General features: G+C 49.8%; 1 protein-coding gene across 1 annotated transcript in view; it reads left to right on the forward strand.

The window, feature by feature from the left end:
• The window catches only part of HMG20B (high mobility group 20B), a 311,260-nt gene that overhangs the window by 116,803 nt on the left and 180,084 nt on the right, over window positions 1–14,373 (forward strand). The window lies entirely within an intron of this gene.

The raw sequence follows: 14,373 nt of genomic DNA on the forward strand, positions 1-14,373 counted from the left end.
ACTGCCGTGTGCCCATGTAGAGGTTTATAATCACATATGGGGGGTTTCTGTAAACTGCATAATCACGGTAATAGATACTAAGGTTAATTTTGCTGTTACCCCTTGCTATGTTACAGGAAAAATTTATTAAAATAAAAAATATGCATAAAAAAAAAATGAAACTCTTAAACTTCACCTTCATTTTGCGTTAATTTCTATGGAACACCTAAAGGGTTAACAAAGTTTGTAAAATCAGTTTTGAATAACTTGAGGGGTGTAGTTTCTAAAACGGGGTTATTTATGGGTGGTTTATATTATGTAAGGCCCTCAAAGTGATTTCAGAAATGAATTGGTCCTCAAAAATCTCAGTTTCGAAAATCTTATAGAAAATTTGAAAGATTACTTCTAAAATGCTAAGCCTTCTAAAATTGCTATTTTTTATATAATGTATAACATATCAACTCATTTTACCACTAACATGAAGTAAAATGTGCCACAAAAAAACATTCTCAGAAATGCTTGGATAAGTAAAAGCATTCCAAAGTTATTAACACATAAAGTGACATGTAATTTTTGCAAAATGATGCTTGGTCACAAAGGTAAAAAAAATTGTTTGCTCCTGAAGGGGTTATACACTCCTCCAACCTTCTAGCCATCTTCTCCCCCTTTACAGCTTCACCTTCCCCATTGAGGTGCAGCCCATCCCTAGGATAGAACCTGTTGCCGAGAGAGACGTTGGCCCAGTTCTCCAGGAACCCAAACCCCTCCTTCCGCCTACAGTAGTTCCTGAGCCATTTGTTAACCTCCCTAAACCTCCCTTTCGTAAAGCACTACCTTTGAGGTCCTTGCCCTGAGCTTGTGACCTAAATCCCTAAAATCATTTTTAAGATTGCTCTACCTACCTTTAACTTTGTCATTGGTTCCAATGTAAACCATGACTGCTAGATCTTCGCCAGGCCCTCTCAGTAATCTGTCAACCTGATCTGCATTATGTTGAACTCGTGAAGACAAAACACTGTTCGGCGATCCCTGTCTTCTGTACCCCTAATAATTGAGTCTCCCACTTCCAGCACCTGTCTGGCCTGCCCTGCTCTCCCGGTCCCCAGCTTACTAAAGCTGACATTCCCCTGACTGGCAGAGGAAGTGTCTTTCCCCTCACCCATGACGGCACCCCATGCGACCAGGGACCTCCCATCCGGGACAGGAAACCTGAGAAGATAAAAGGTTCACACCCCTACCAAGCACCAGTTCAGGTTTCCTCCGGATAGGAAGTTCCTGGGAAGTTCTGAAGATGGTTCTCACCTGCAGCTGGGGGGAGGCCCGGGTTCTGATCCGGTAGGAGGCCTTCCCCACGCGGCTGAAGGCTCTCAGGAGCTGCTGCCTAAAGTCTGCCTTTGCCCTGCATTTTGGCGCCGATCCCGAGGGAGCCGCTGTGGCAGTGTTCAAGCGGCTTCCCTCATGCTGTTCGGCGTTTTGCCCGGTTTCCTGTTGGCGTTGGGGAGGCGTCTGCGCATGCGCGCGCCTCTGGCGGGGCAGGGCTTAACCCGGAAGTAGGGGAAGAAGCGCCGGAATAGCTTAGGTGCGTCCTTTAAAATATAAATGAGGCTGCGGGGGAATCCAGCCAGCTGATGTAGCACACAGTGCTGTGCTGAAGAGGCTCCTTCCTGCAAAGATGTCAGAGCCAGCAGATGGACGCGCCGAACCCCTGGAACCCTCGAGGCCCGCTAGTCCGGTACCAGTCCTGAGGAGTGGGGACAAAGATCAGTGGTGAGGTGGATCTTTTTATTAATGGGGTGTTGTTTTTGACTTGTTTTAGGTTGCAAAGACCCCCAAAAAAGCGGCTTCAAAAATGAAGCATAAGGAGTGTGCGGGATGCAGAGTGGCCCTAGCATCCTCTTATTCTAAACCATTATGCACACCGTGTATCGATAAATTGGTGGCGGAGGAGTCTCAGAGCCTCTCCAAAAACATGAGGTCCCTAATACGTTCCGAGGTCAGGGCCTCCTTAAAGTCATTGAATAAAGGCTGCCATAGGTCACCAGACATGTCCCCGGATGTTAGGGATTCTGATATAGACCTCTCGGACGTGGAAGAAAGGGAAGTGGGTCAGTTATTTTCCAACGACGCTACATTGTCAGAAGATGAGGAAGCAGGGAGTTGCTTATTTTCTCCTGAGGACACCCAAAACCTACTTAAAGCTGTCAGAGCGACAATGCAACCTGAGGATGTGAAACAGCCTAAGTCAACAGCAGATCTAGCTTTTCAGGGATTAGGCCCCAGGAAGCATAGGGTCTTCACCATTCATGAAAACGTCCAAGCATTAATTAAAAAGGAGTGGAAAAATCCTGATAGGAAGTTCTTTATCCCAAACTCAGTTAAAAGGAAATGTTCCTTTGATGAGAAAGTAGCAGCTATTTGGGATAAGGCCCCTACAGTAGACGCCCAAGTAGCGAAGATCGCCAAGAAATCTCCTTTACCGTTTGATGATTTGGGTAGCCTGTCTGACCCATTAGACAAAAAAGCGGATATTTATTTAAAAAAGGCGTGGGAATAGACCTCTGCTTGCCTGAGACCTGCTGTCGCAGCCGCTTGGGTTTCAAGATCACTGCATATCTGGTTGGAACAGTTAGAACAGCATCTCAGTGAAAAGAAGCCAAGAGAGGAAGTTTTGGCCTCCCTTCCTACCTTTTTTTTAAAGCCGCTGACTTTCTTGCAGATGCCTCCACGGATATGGTTAGGTTTTTGGCCAGATCATCCGCCTTGTCTAATGCGGCTAGGAGAGCTATCTGGCTGAAATCCTGGAAGGCAGATCAGGGCTCGAAGGCCAGGCTGTGCACCATCCCTTGTGAAGGTGACAGACTTTTTGGGTCGTCTCTTGACGACATACTTGAAAAAGCCTCAGACAAAAAGAAGGGCTTTCCGGTTCCTCAACGCCCCCCCCCCTTTTTTCGTAAATACCAGAATAAAAAACAAAGGGGTAGACAGTACGACCGAAGGGAAAAGGATAGATTTCCTAAGAAATCCAGAGGTTTCCTTTTTAAGCCCCAGGACCCAAGACTCAAGGATAAGCAATGACGCCAAATCCCAGCCTGGAAAACAGTAACCAAGAACGGTTGGATCCTGGGAGGGATTGGAGAAGGGTTCCGGTTGGAATTTCTGACCCTTCCCCGGGATTCATTCGTTCCGACAGACTGCCCCAAGGACCAGATCAAAAAACAGGCCTTAGAGTCAGAGGTGTTGCCACCGCAAAGGGGTGGTAGTCCCGGTTCCACAGGCAGAGACCGGCAAGGGATTTTACTCTCCTTTTTTTTGTGAGAACACCCAACAGCTCCTTCCGAGTAATCCTAAACTCAAAGAAACTAAACAGGTTTCTCAAATACAAGAAGTTTTGCATGGAGACCATAAGATCAACCATAGATCTCCTTTCAAGAGATTGCTGGATGGCGACTCTAGACTTAGAGGACGCATATTACCATGTGCCAATTCATGCGTCCTCCCAAAAAATTTTAAGGATGGCAGTCTGGGTTCAGGGAGAGTGTCTACACCTGCAGTACAAAGCCCTACCTTTTGGGGTTTCACAAGCCCCCAGAATCTTTACGAAGGTGATTGCGGAGGTGGCTTCCTTTCTAAGATTGTCAGGGGTTCCGTTACTGCCATATCTAGACGACTTACTGTTTCTTTCCCAAGCAAAAGAAAAATTAAACCAAAACATTAGTGTTTCCTGCTCCCTGTTAAAGAACCTGGGCTGGAAAATAAATTGGAAAAAGTCTTGCCTGTCACCATCTCAGACCTGTGTGTTTTTAGGCATCCTGTTAGATTCCCGGGTAGAGAAAACGTTCCTTCCGTCCACCAAGATAATCTCCATCAGGGAACATGTTTGGGATCTTTTCAGGTCTTACCTCTGTGTCACGGAACCATGAACCAGACGTACAACAAGAGATAAGTGAAAATAAGAAGGCTTTATTGAAAATAAAGCTGTAAAGCAAAAGTCCAAACGGATGGTGAAACCGAGCAGAGTCTTTGCGAAGCCAGAGGTCAGGAACCAGAAGGGTAGTCAGACGAAGCCAGGATCAGGAACCAGCAGGGTAGTCAGACGAAGCCAGGATCAGGAACCAGCAGGGTAGTCAGACGAAGCCAGCATCAGGAACCAGCAGGGTAGTCAGACGAAGCCAGGATCAGGAACCAGCAGGGTAGTCAGACGAGGCCAGGATCAGGAACCAGAAGCAGCAGCAGTCTTAGAAGCATGTGAACACAAGAGGACCAAGCAAGGAACTGAAGCCACAGACCTCCTATATATATGAGCTAGGCATCCAGCTCCTCCCAGGGGAAGGAGGAGCCGCAGGGTGGAAGGCTACAAGAAACCCAGGACCCAAGATGGCCGCCAGCACATGTCAAACGAAGGAGAGCAGCAAGCAGGTAAGACCATGACAGTACCTCCCCCTCAAGGGCCCCTCCTCCGCGGAGCACAAAACGGTTTCTGAGGGAAGCGTGCGTGGAAGGCTCGGAGCAAGGCAGGAGCATGGACATCTGCGGAGGGAACCCAGGAACGCTCCTCTGGACCATAACCACGCCAATGGACCAAAAACTGCAACCGACCGCGGACCAGGCGTGAGTCCAGGATATTGCTCACCTCATATTCCTCACGATTGCCCACTTGGACCGGACGAGGCCGAGGAACCGAGGAAGTGAAACGATTACACACCAGTGGCTTCAACAGGGAGACATGAAACACGTTGGAGATCCGCATGCCAGGAGGAAGCGCAAGGGCATAGGCTACCGGGTTTACCCTGCGAAGCACTCGGAAGGGACCAACAAAGCGAGGCGCCAGCTTGGGAGTGGGCACTCGAAGGTTGAGGTTGCGGGTGGACAACCATACACGGTCTCCGACCTGGTAGGAAGGAGCAGGCGCTCGTCTGCGATCAGCCTGGAATCTCTGGCGCTGCGCAGAGACCTCAAGGGACTTCTGGATCTGTACCCAAGAAGCACGTAGGACGGAAAGGTGATCCTCCACAGCCGGAATATCCTGGGGAGAGAATACCTCCGGTAACACGGCAGGTTGGAACCCATAATTGGCCATGAAGGGAGACGTCCCAGAGGAAGAGTTCACCGCCGTGTTCCTGGCAAACTCAGCCCAAGGCAGGAGGTTAACCCAATTGTCTTGGTGATCGGAGACATAGCAACGAAGGAATTGCTCCAAGGCCTGATTGGATCGTTCTGCGGCCCCATTGGACTGAGGGTGGTAGGCCGAGGAGAAGGAGAGATGAATCCCCAACTGGGAGCAAAAGGCGCGCCAGAACCTGGACACAAACTGACTCCCCCGATCCGACACAATCTCCTTAGGCAAACCGTGCAACCGGAAGACCTCCCTGGCAAAAATCGTGGCCAACTCTTGTGCAGAGGGTAACTTCTTGAGAGGAACACAGTGGCACATTTTGGAAAACCGATCCACAATCATGAGAATGACCGTATGGCCTCGGGATGCAGGGAGGTCCACAATGAAATCCATCCCCAGGTGTGACCATGGGCGCTCCCCGGTGGCTATGGGTTGCAGAAGGCCCAACGGAAGGTGCCGAGGGGACTTACTCTGGGCACAAACGGAGCATGCCGCTACATATGCGGCGATGTCGGAACGTAGGGAAGGCCACCAGAACAGACGTGAAACAGCCCAGGACAGCTGATTCTTTCCAGGATGCCCCGCGGTCTTGGAGTTATGGTAGGTTCGCAACAACCGAGTGCGCAACTCCTCAGGCACAAAACATCTGCCGTTGGGTCTCCCAGAGGGAGCACCAGATTGAGCCGCCAAAATCTGCTCACCCAGGGGAGAGGTCAGGCTGGTGCGAATGGCGGCCAGGATCTGATTCGGAGGTATGACCGAAGTCGGAATCGACTCCTCCCTGGACAGCTCGGAGTACTGCCGTGATAAGGCATCCGCCCTGATGTTCTTGGAACCGGGTAGGTAGGAGACCACGTAATTAAAACGTGACAAGAACAGAGCCCATCTGGCCTGACGTGGTGTCAATCTCTTGGCCTCAGAAAGGTAGGTCAGATTCTTGTGGTCCGTCAGGATGAGAACCGGAACCACCGAACCCTCGAGCAAGTGCCTCCATTCTTTAAGGGCCTGCACGATGGCCAATAACTCCCTGTCACCAATCTGATAGTTGCACTCCGCGGAAGACAGTTTCCGGGAGTAAAACCCACAAGGAAGCAGAGGACCCTCTGGTGTTCTACGCTGAGACAGAAGGGCGCCTACTCCCGTCTCAGACGCGTCCACCTCGAGGACAAAGGGCAACCCAGGGTTGGGATGCGACAGAATCGGAGCCGACACAAAGGCGGACTTTAGGGCCTCAAAAGCTCTGATGGCCTCGAGCGGCCAGACCTGGGAATTACTGCCCTTCCTGGTCAGATCCGTGAGAGGCTTGGCCAGCATGGAAAAGTCCCTGATGAACTTCCGATAATAATTGGCGAAGCCCAAAAAGCGCTGCAGGGAACGAAGACCACTGGGCTGGGGCCACTGTAAGACAGCCGAAACCTTCTCAGGATCCATGGAGAACCCCTCAGCGGAAATGATGTAACCTAAGGGCTCTTTCACACTTGCGTTATTGTCTTCCGGCATAGAGTTCCGTCGTCGGGACTCTATGCCGGAAGAATACTGATCAGGATTATCCTAATGCATTCTGAATGGAGAGTAATCCGTTCAGGATGCATCAGGATGTCTTCAGTTCCGGTACGGAACGTTTTTTGGCCGGAGAAAATACCGCAGCATGCTGCGCTTTTTGCTCCGGCCAAAAATCCTGAAGACTTGCCGCAAGGCCGGATCCGGGATCAATGCCCATTGAAAGGCATTGATCCGGATCCGGCCTTAAGCTAAACGTCGTTTCGGCGCATTGCCGGACCCGACGTTTAGCTTTTTCTGAATGGTTACCATGGCTGCCGGGACGCTAAAGTCCTGACAGCCATGGTAAAGTGTAGCGGGGAGCAGGGGAGCAGCATACTTACCGTCCGTGCGGCTCCCCGGACGCTCCAGAGTGACGTCAGGGCGCCCCAAGCGCATGGATCACGTGATCACATGGATCACGTCATCCATGCGCATGGGGCGCTCTGACGTCATTCTGGAGCGCCCCGGGAGCCGCACGGACTGTAAGTATACCGCTCCCCCGCTCCCCGCTCCTACTATGGCAACCAGGACTTTAATAGCGTCCTGGGTGCCATAGTAACACTGAAAGCATTTGGAAGACGGTTCCGTCTTCAAATGCTTTCAGTACACTTGCGTTGTTACGGATCAGGCAGGCACCTCCGGCAACGGAAGTGCATGCCGGATCCCAACAACGCAAGTGTGAAAGAGGCCTAAGAAGGTTACCTGGGATCGGTGAAATTCGCATTTCTCAAGCTTACCGAACAGCTTGTTCTCTCGTAACCGTTGCAACACTCGTCTGACATCCAGAATGTGGGCCTCCATGGATTCAGAATATACCAAGATGTCATCCAAATAGACTACCACACACTGCTGCAACAGGTCACGGAAAACATCGTTGATGAATTCCTGAAAGACTGCGGGCGCATTGCACAACCCAAAGGGCATAACCAAGGATTCGTAATGACCGGTCCTGGTGTTAAACGCGGTCTTCCACTCATCGCCTGCCTTGATCCTTACCAGGTTATATGCCGCCCTCAGGTCGAGTTTGGTAAAGACCGTGGCCCCTTTAAGGCGATCGAACAGCTCGGAAATCAAGGGTATCGGGTAAGCGTTCTTGATCGTGATGCGATTGAGACCCCTGTAATCGATGCAAGGCCTCAACTCACCGCCCTTCTTTTTCACAAAGAAAAATCCAGCCCCTGCCGGGGACGAAGATTTGCGAATGTGTCCGCGTGAAAGCGCCTCCCTCACGTACTCCTCCATGGCCTCATTCTCCGCTACCGACAGTGGATAGACTTTGCCACGAGGAGGAACGGCACCAGATTGTAACTCTATGGCACAATCGTATGGGCGGTGCGGAGGTAGGGCAACCGCGCGCACCTTATCGAATACATCCCGGTACTCCTCGTATTCAGGAGGCAACAGAGAGTCCGAGGAAGTACACAGCAACTTGACAGACCCATGGATGCAACTAGCCCCACACTGCGGTGACCACGAGAGGATCTCGACCGATCTCCAATCGAAAGTCGGATTATGCTTCTGGAGCCAGGGGTACCCCAAGACCACCGAGTAGTGTGGAGACGAAATAACCTGGAGGCAGACCGACTCTCTGTGAACGGCACCAATGGCTATTCCCACTGGAAGGGTCTCATGAGTCACGTGTGGCGGCCGAAGGGGTCTGCCGTCTATCGCCTCAAGAGCCAGTGGGGAACCTCGAGCCTGCAGAGGAATGGAATTGGCGGCAGCGAACACACTATCAATGAACAAACCACCAGCACCAGAGTCCACCAACGCCTGGGTCGTCACCGAGCCCCCGACCCAGGAGAGGACAACAGTGATCAGTGGTTTGTCAACACGGGAAACCGGGGACGAGGAGACTCCACCCAAGATCTGCCCCCGACAGGATCTCAGGGTACGAGCGTTTCCCGGACGGTTCGGACATGCCAACCGAAAATGCCCACCGAGACCACAGTACATGCATCGGCCCTCGCGTCTCCGGAGTGCCCTCTCCCCCTCGGACAGGCGAGCAAACCCCAGCTGCATGGGTTCACCCCCAGACAAGTCATCCCCAGGAGGCGTGGGAGGAGAGGGAGGCACGGGTGGGACAGCAAACGTAGGCACCAATCTGTTAGAAGACCTCCGCAGGTTCTCCTTAAAGGAAGGTCTCTCCCTGAGTCTGGTGTCAATCAAAATCAGGAAAGAAATAAGAGACTCGAGCTCAACTGGTAGGTCCTTAGCTGCAACCTCATCCTTCAAGGCATCCGAGAGACCATGAGAGAAAGCAGCGACCAGAGCCTCATTATTCCAGCCCACCTCTGCTGCCAGGGTACGAAACTCAATGGCGTATTCAGCTACGGATCGTGAACCCTGTCTGATGGACATAAGGAGCTTCGCAGCAGAGGCAGCACGAGCCGGCACATCGAATACCTTCCGAAGAGAAGCAACAAAACCGGAAAACTCGGCAACCACCGGATTGTTGTTCTCCCATAAAGGGCTGGCCCAGGCCAAGGCCTTGTCCGAGAGCAGCGAGATCAAGAAGCCCACCTTTGATCTCTCAGTAGGAAAGGCATGTGGCAGCAACTCGAAATAAATGCCCACCTGGTTAAGGAAACCTCGGCACTGAGTTGGCTCTCCCCCAAAGCGCTGTGGAAGAGGGGCAGAACCGATCATACCCCGAAACACCGCAGGCGCAACAACAGGTGTCGGGGTAGACTCTGGCGCAACAACCGGAGCGGCAGTAGGAGCGAGCCCAGGAGCGACAACCGACCCATCGGCAACGGGAGCGAAATGAGCCGTGCGTTCAAGCAGGGTTTGCAACGCCACAGCGAACCGACCCAACAGGTGATCCTGCTGATCAAGTCTGGCAACCAGCGTGGGTAGCGAGGATGGCCCTGTACCGTCAGAATTCATGGCTTGGTCCTAATGTCACGGAACCATGAACCAGACGTACAACAAGAGATAAGTGAAAATAAGAAGGCTTTATTGAAAATAAAGCTGTAAAGCAAAAGTCCAAACGGATGGTGAAACCGAGCAGAGTCTTTGCGAAGCCAGAGGTCAGGAACCAGAAGGGTAGTCAGACGAAGCCAGGATCAGGAACCAGCAGGGTAGTCAGACGAAGCCAGGATCAGGAACCAGCAGGGTAGTCAGACGAAGCCAGGATCAGGAACCAGCAGGGTAGTCAGACGAAGCCAGCATCAGGAACCAGCAGGGTAGTCAGACGAAGCCAGGATCAGGAACCAGCAGGGTAGTCAGACGAGGCCAGGATCAGGAACCAGAAGCAGCAGCAGTCTTAGAAGCATGTGAACACAAGAGGACCAAGCAAGGAACTGAAGCCACAGACCTCCTATATATATGAGCTAGGCATCCAGCTCCTCCCAGGGGAAGGAGGAGCCGCAGGGTGGAAGGCTACAAGAAACCCAGGACCCAAGATGGCCGCCAGCACATGTCAAACGAAGGAGAGCAGCAAGCAGGTAAGACCATGACACTCTGCTCATTCAGAAAGGCGATGGCAGTACCTGGTCACCTGACAGCAACAATCCCGGCGGTCCCATATGCGCAGGCCCATACGAGGAAGCTACAGTCGTGCATCCTGCACCAATGGGGGGACGGTTGCAAACAGTCGTTGGATCGGACTTTCCATTTATCCTCTGAAGCGAGTACGTCTCTCCTTTGGTGGACGGTGCCAGAGAATCTTTCAGCAGGGGTACCCTGGTCTTTTCAGGATCCGATACTAATAACTACGGATGCCAGCCCATGGGGGTGGGGGGGCTCACTCGGAGAACAATGGCTGGCAAGGGAGGTGGGATTTGAACACCAGGAAAGCCACCTCAAACTTCAAAGAGCTAAAGGCAGTGGAAATGGCGTTAAAATCAATAGTTCCGGGCATATCCCACAAGAAAATAATTCTATACTCTGACAACTCAACAACAGTCAACCATCAAGGTGGAACGAGGGTACCTTCTCTGGCAAAACTTTGTCACCAGATTTTCCAGCTAGCAGAACAGAAACATCTGTCCCTGTCGGCGGTCCACATAAAAGGGAAGGAGAACATAGTGGCCGATTTTCTGAGCCGCGTCCAGCTAAAACAGGGATATTGGTGTCTAAACCCAGAGGAGTCTACCTTGGCCTGGAGGTTGGAAGAAAACCTCCTTATTCAGTTTTTGGGTAAAAATAAGGGGCGAAAAGTGTCCACGGCAGTCATTGCCAGATGGGTCAAAAGGGCCATTCCCGAGGCCTACCTAGCACAGGGTCTCTCTCCCCCTTCAGGGTTTGGAGCTCACTCAACCCGAGCGGTGGCTACGTCCTGGGCCGAGAAGGCGGATGCCTCTCTGGCTCAAATTTGTAGAGCAGCAACGTGGAGTTCTCCACATACGTTCTTAAAGCATTACAGGCTCCAACTTCAAGCGGATACCGCCTTTGGTAGGAGGCGGTGGTCCCACCCTAATTTCCTCATTAATAGTCTATCTCGCATGGGGTGCCGTCATGGGTGAGGGGAAAACAACATTGCTTACCGGTAATTGGTTTTCTCGATACCCATGACGGCACCCCCAAAATTGTTCCCTTCCCCAATTTTTTTTTTAAAAAAAAGGGATTTATAGGTATTATAGTTACCTTAATAGGTTTAATATGGAGTAGCCTTCTACTCCTCGGTAAAATTCTTAGGGAAATTCCCTAATGTTTAATTCAGAAGAGATATAATGTACCGTATTGGATCTCTCTCTCTCTCTTTTCTTATATGTGTTCACCTCCGGAGTCCTGTTTATTACTATCACTGGTGCTTGGTGGGGGTGTGAACCTTTTATCTTCTCAGATTTCCTGTCCCAGATGGGAGGTCCCTGGTCACATGGGGTGCCGTCATGGGTATCGAGAAAACCAATTACCGGTAAGCAATGTTGTTTTCTGCAGCTATGCTTGAACTGACATCCCCCTATCTGCCAACCTTGCAAACTTGTTGGAGTGTGTCAGATCCGGGCTAGCCTCCCTGGCACACTAACCTCTACCCCACTCTCTAACTGTTATCCAGCTACTTACCTCACTTTCCTGAGCCTCCATGGAACCACCCTCCCCGCATCTACCCCATATAGTGTCTGCTCAGTAAGCAGCAAACTCTTCTAAATTGACAGTGCGATTCCAAATACCAATTTGCTCACATTTTGAACAAAGATATGCACCCTCAAACTTTTGGGGGTCTGATCTCTCTACAGGGCCTTACAATACATCCTGTAATACACTGACAGAGTGCCTATTAGACTCAACCAGGGCACTTCCGTGGCTAACAGGCCTCGATGCCCGTAAAAGGCATTGGACTGCCTTGTCAGCCATCGGGTCCCAGTATGTGCAGCACAGGGACCCGATGAGGTCAGAGGCGGAGCCCCATCCCTCTGCAAACCCTGTACATGCCATGGTCCGCGTGGCCATGGCATAGAAGGAGTTAATTTACTGACATTGGTATTTCCACCAACGCCAGCAGATGCAGCAGGGCCGTGGCTGACAGCGGGCGCAGTTTCTGCACCTGCCTGATCAGAGTGCTGTCAGGAAGTCACTTCCCGCTGCGCTGTGCATGTACGGCATATTTTGGGAAGGGGTTAAACAAGGAGGGAAAGATAGCAGAAAGACGAGAAAGGTTAATATATTTATCGAGGGCCTGCTTTTTTTTTACATATAATGTCATGGCTGTCCATGGGCTGTTTCTAGTATTGCAGCTCTTGCCCTTTCAAGTGAAGGGAACAGGACTGCAAAGCCACATACCTTGGATAGATGTTGCACTGTTTCTGAAAAAACAGCAGAGCCTTTTCTCTAGTCATGTGGTGGCCATGCCAGCAGCAGAGGGGCTGGATGAGGTATGAAGGAATAGGATCACTAAAGCTGATATTGCAGTTGACCGGGAAGAAGGGAGGTGGCTGCATCTTCTATTATTGGGTCAAAGACTGACAGTGAAGAAGATGAACTGCATGAGGGAAGGAAATCAATGGTATTTGGAACCTGGGAGATAGTTTCATGCTGGATTTTGCTATTATGAACTTTAAAATAAGTGGCCAGGTCTTAAAGGTTATGTACACCTTTTGGTGCATTTTACTCATTTTTTCATTTCAACTTTATAAAAAAATATTGAGCCATTCTGTTTGTCTAGCTGTGTGAATCGTACTTTCACTTTGAGCCAGTCATCTAATAAACCTTTTCTGTAAATTTCTAAAAGGTCAACAACTTATTTAAGCCACATTCTTATCAGTAAGATAAGGAGCCGTCAGTTTAGCTGCCTGGCAGAACAGAGAGAAAATTCATATTCTGCTACTAGTGAAACTCAGCCCTGTACAAGGGCTCCACATTTTTAATAAAGACCAATTAAAATAATGACTTTTGCTCAAAATGAGTACAAAACAATAATAAAAAAAGCCCCTAAAGTTGTACATATCCTTTAAGCACTTAGTTCTAAGGGCTTATGGACACGACAATATTCTCTAGAAATGTCCTATCTTTGTTCACAAAATGGACAAGAATAGAACATGTCTGTCTTCTTTGCTGGGCAGTGAAACAGATGCGGATGCAAATGGCACATTGTGTGCTTTCCGTATATATTTTGTGACCATATCGAAATGAACGGGATTGAATATACGGTAGTCTATGAGCCCTAAAGTGTGGTCACCAATCACAGATCTAACGAGGGAATGAAAAGTGTCAGTCGTTTCTGAATATTGTATAGTTGGGAGATGAGGGGTACAGTGCTTTGAAAAAGCATTCATACTCCTTTGACTTTTCCACTTCTTTTTCACATTACACCCACAAATTTTAATGTATTTTTGGGGATTTTATGTGAAGCAAAACAAAGTAGCAAGTGTGTATGAAGGGAAAAAAAATGATACATGGTTTTAAATAAGAATCTGGAAAGTGTGACATATGTATTCAGCCCCCAGTCAATACTTTGTAGGATCACCTTTCGCTGCAATTACAGCTGTAAGTCTTTTGGGGTATGTTTCTATCAGTTTTGCACATCTACAGGCTGAAATTTCTATCCATTATTCTTTGCAAAAATAGCTCAAGCTCAGTCAGATTGAATGAAGAGCTTCTGTGAACAGCAATTTTAAAGTCTTGCTGCAGATTCTCAATGGAATTTAGGTCTGCACTTTGACTGGTCCATTCTAACACATAAATATGCTCTAAGCCATTCCATTGTAGCTTTGGCTTTGTTTAGGTCATTGTCCTGCTGGAAGGGGAATCTCTGCCCCAATATCAAGTCTTATGCAGCTTCTGCGAGGTTTTCGTCCAGGATTTCCCTGTATTTAGTGTCCTATCTTCCCATTTAAAACAAAAACACAGAAATATAGTGGCAATACTGGAGGAGCGGCTCAACCCCTAACACTGTAGCGTGTTTTACATTGGGGGAGCAGCCCCACCGCATGTGGACCGCAGCAAACGACTATCCCCAGCAAAAAATGCATACGGTGGAGGATGTCGGCGCGGTCCACATGCACCACAAGGGCATCCTACACAAAACGGAGCATTGTGCGGATGTAAATACAATCATATAAATCACAGAAAAAATGCACCGAAACGGATATGCCACTGACTATACTGGCTAGTCAAAAATGCAGATATTAAAAGCTGAGACTTTCGCCAATATATTCCTGTCAGGAAAATATCGGAGCCTATCATTGCACCACGTCACGGTCACTCAGCATGGCAAAGGGTCCTACCACTACGCTACCTATGGTGTGAACACGGTCTGAAGCTGATGTAATCCAGCTCGCAGCCAGGCTTCCACA

The sequence above is a fragment of the Bufo bufo genome, chromosome 2, assembly GCF_905171765.1.
Source record: "Bufo bufo chromosome 2, aBufBuf1.1, whole genome shotgun sequence".
NCBI lineage: Eukaryota > Metazoa > Chordata > Amphibia > Anura > Bufonidae > Bufo > Bufo bufo.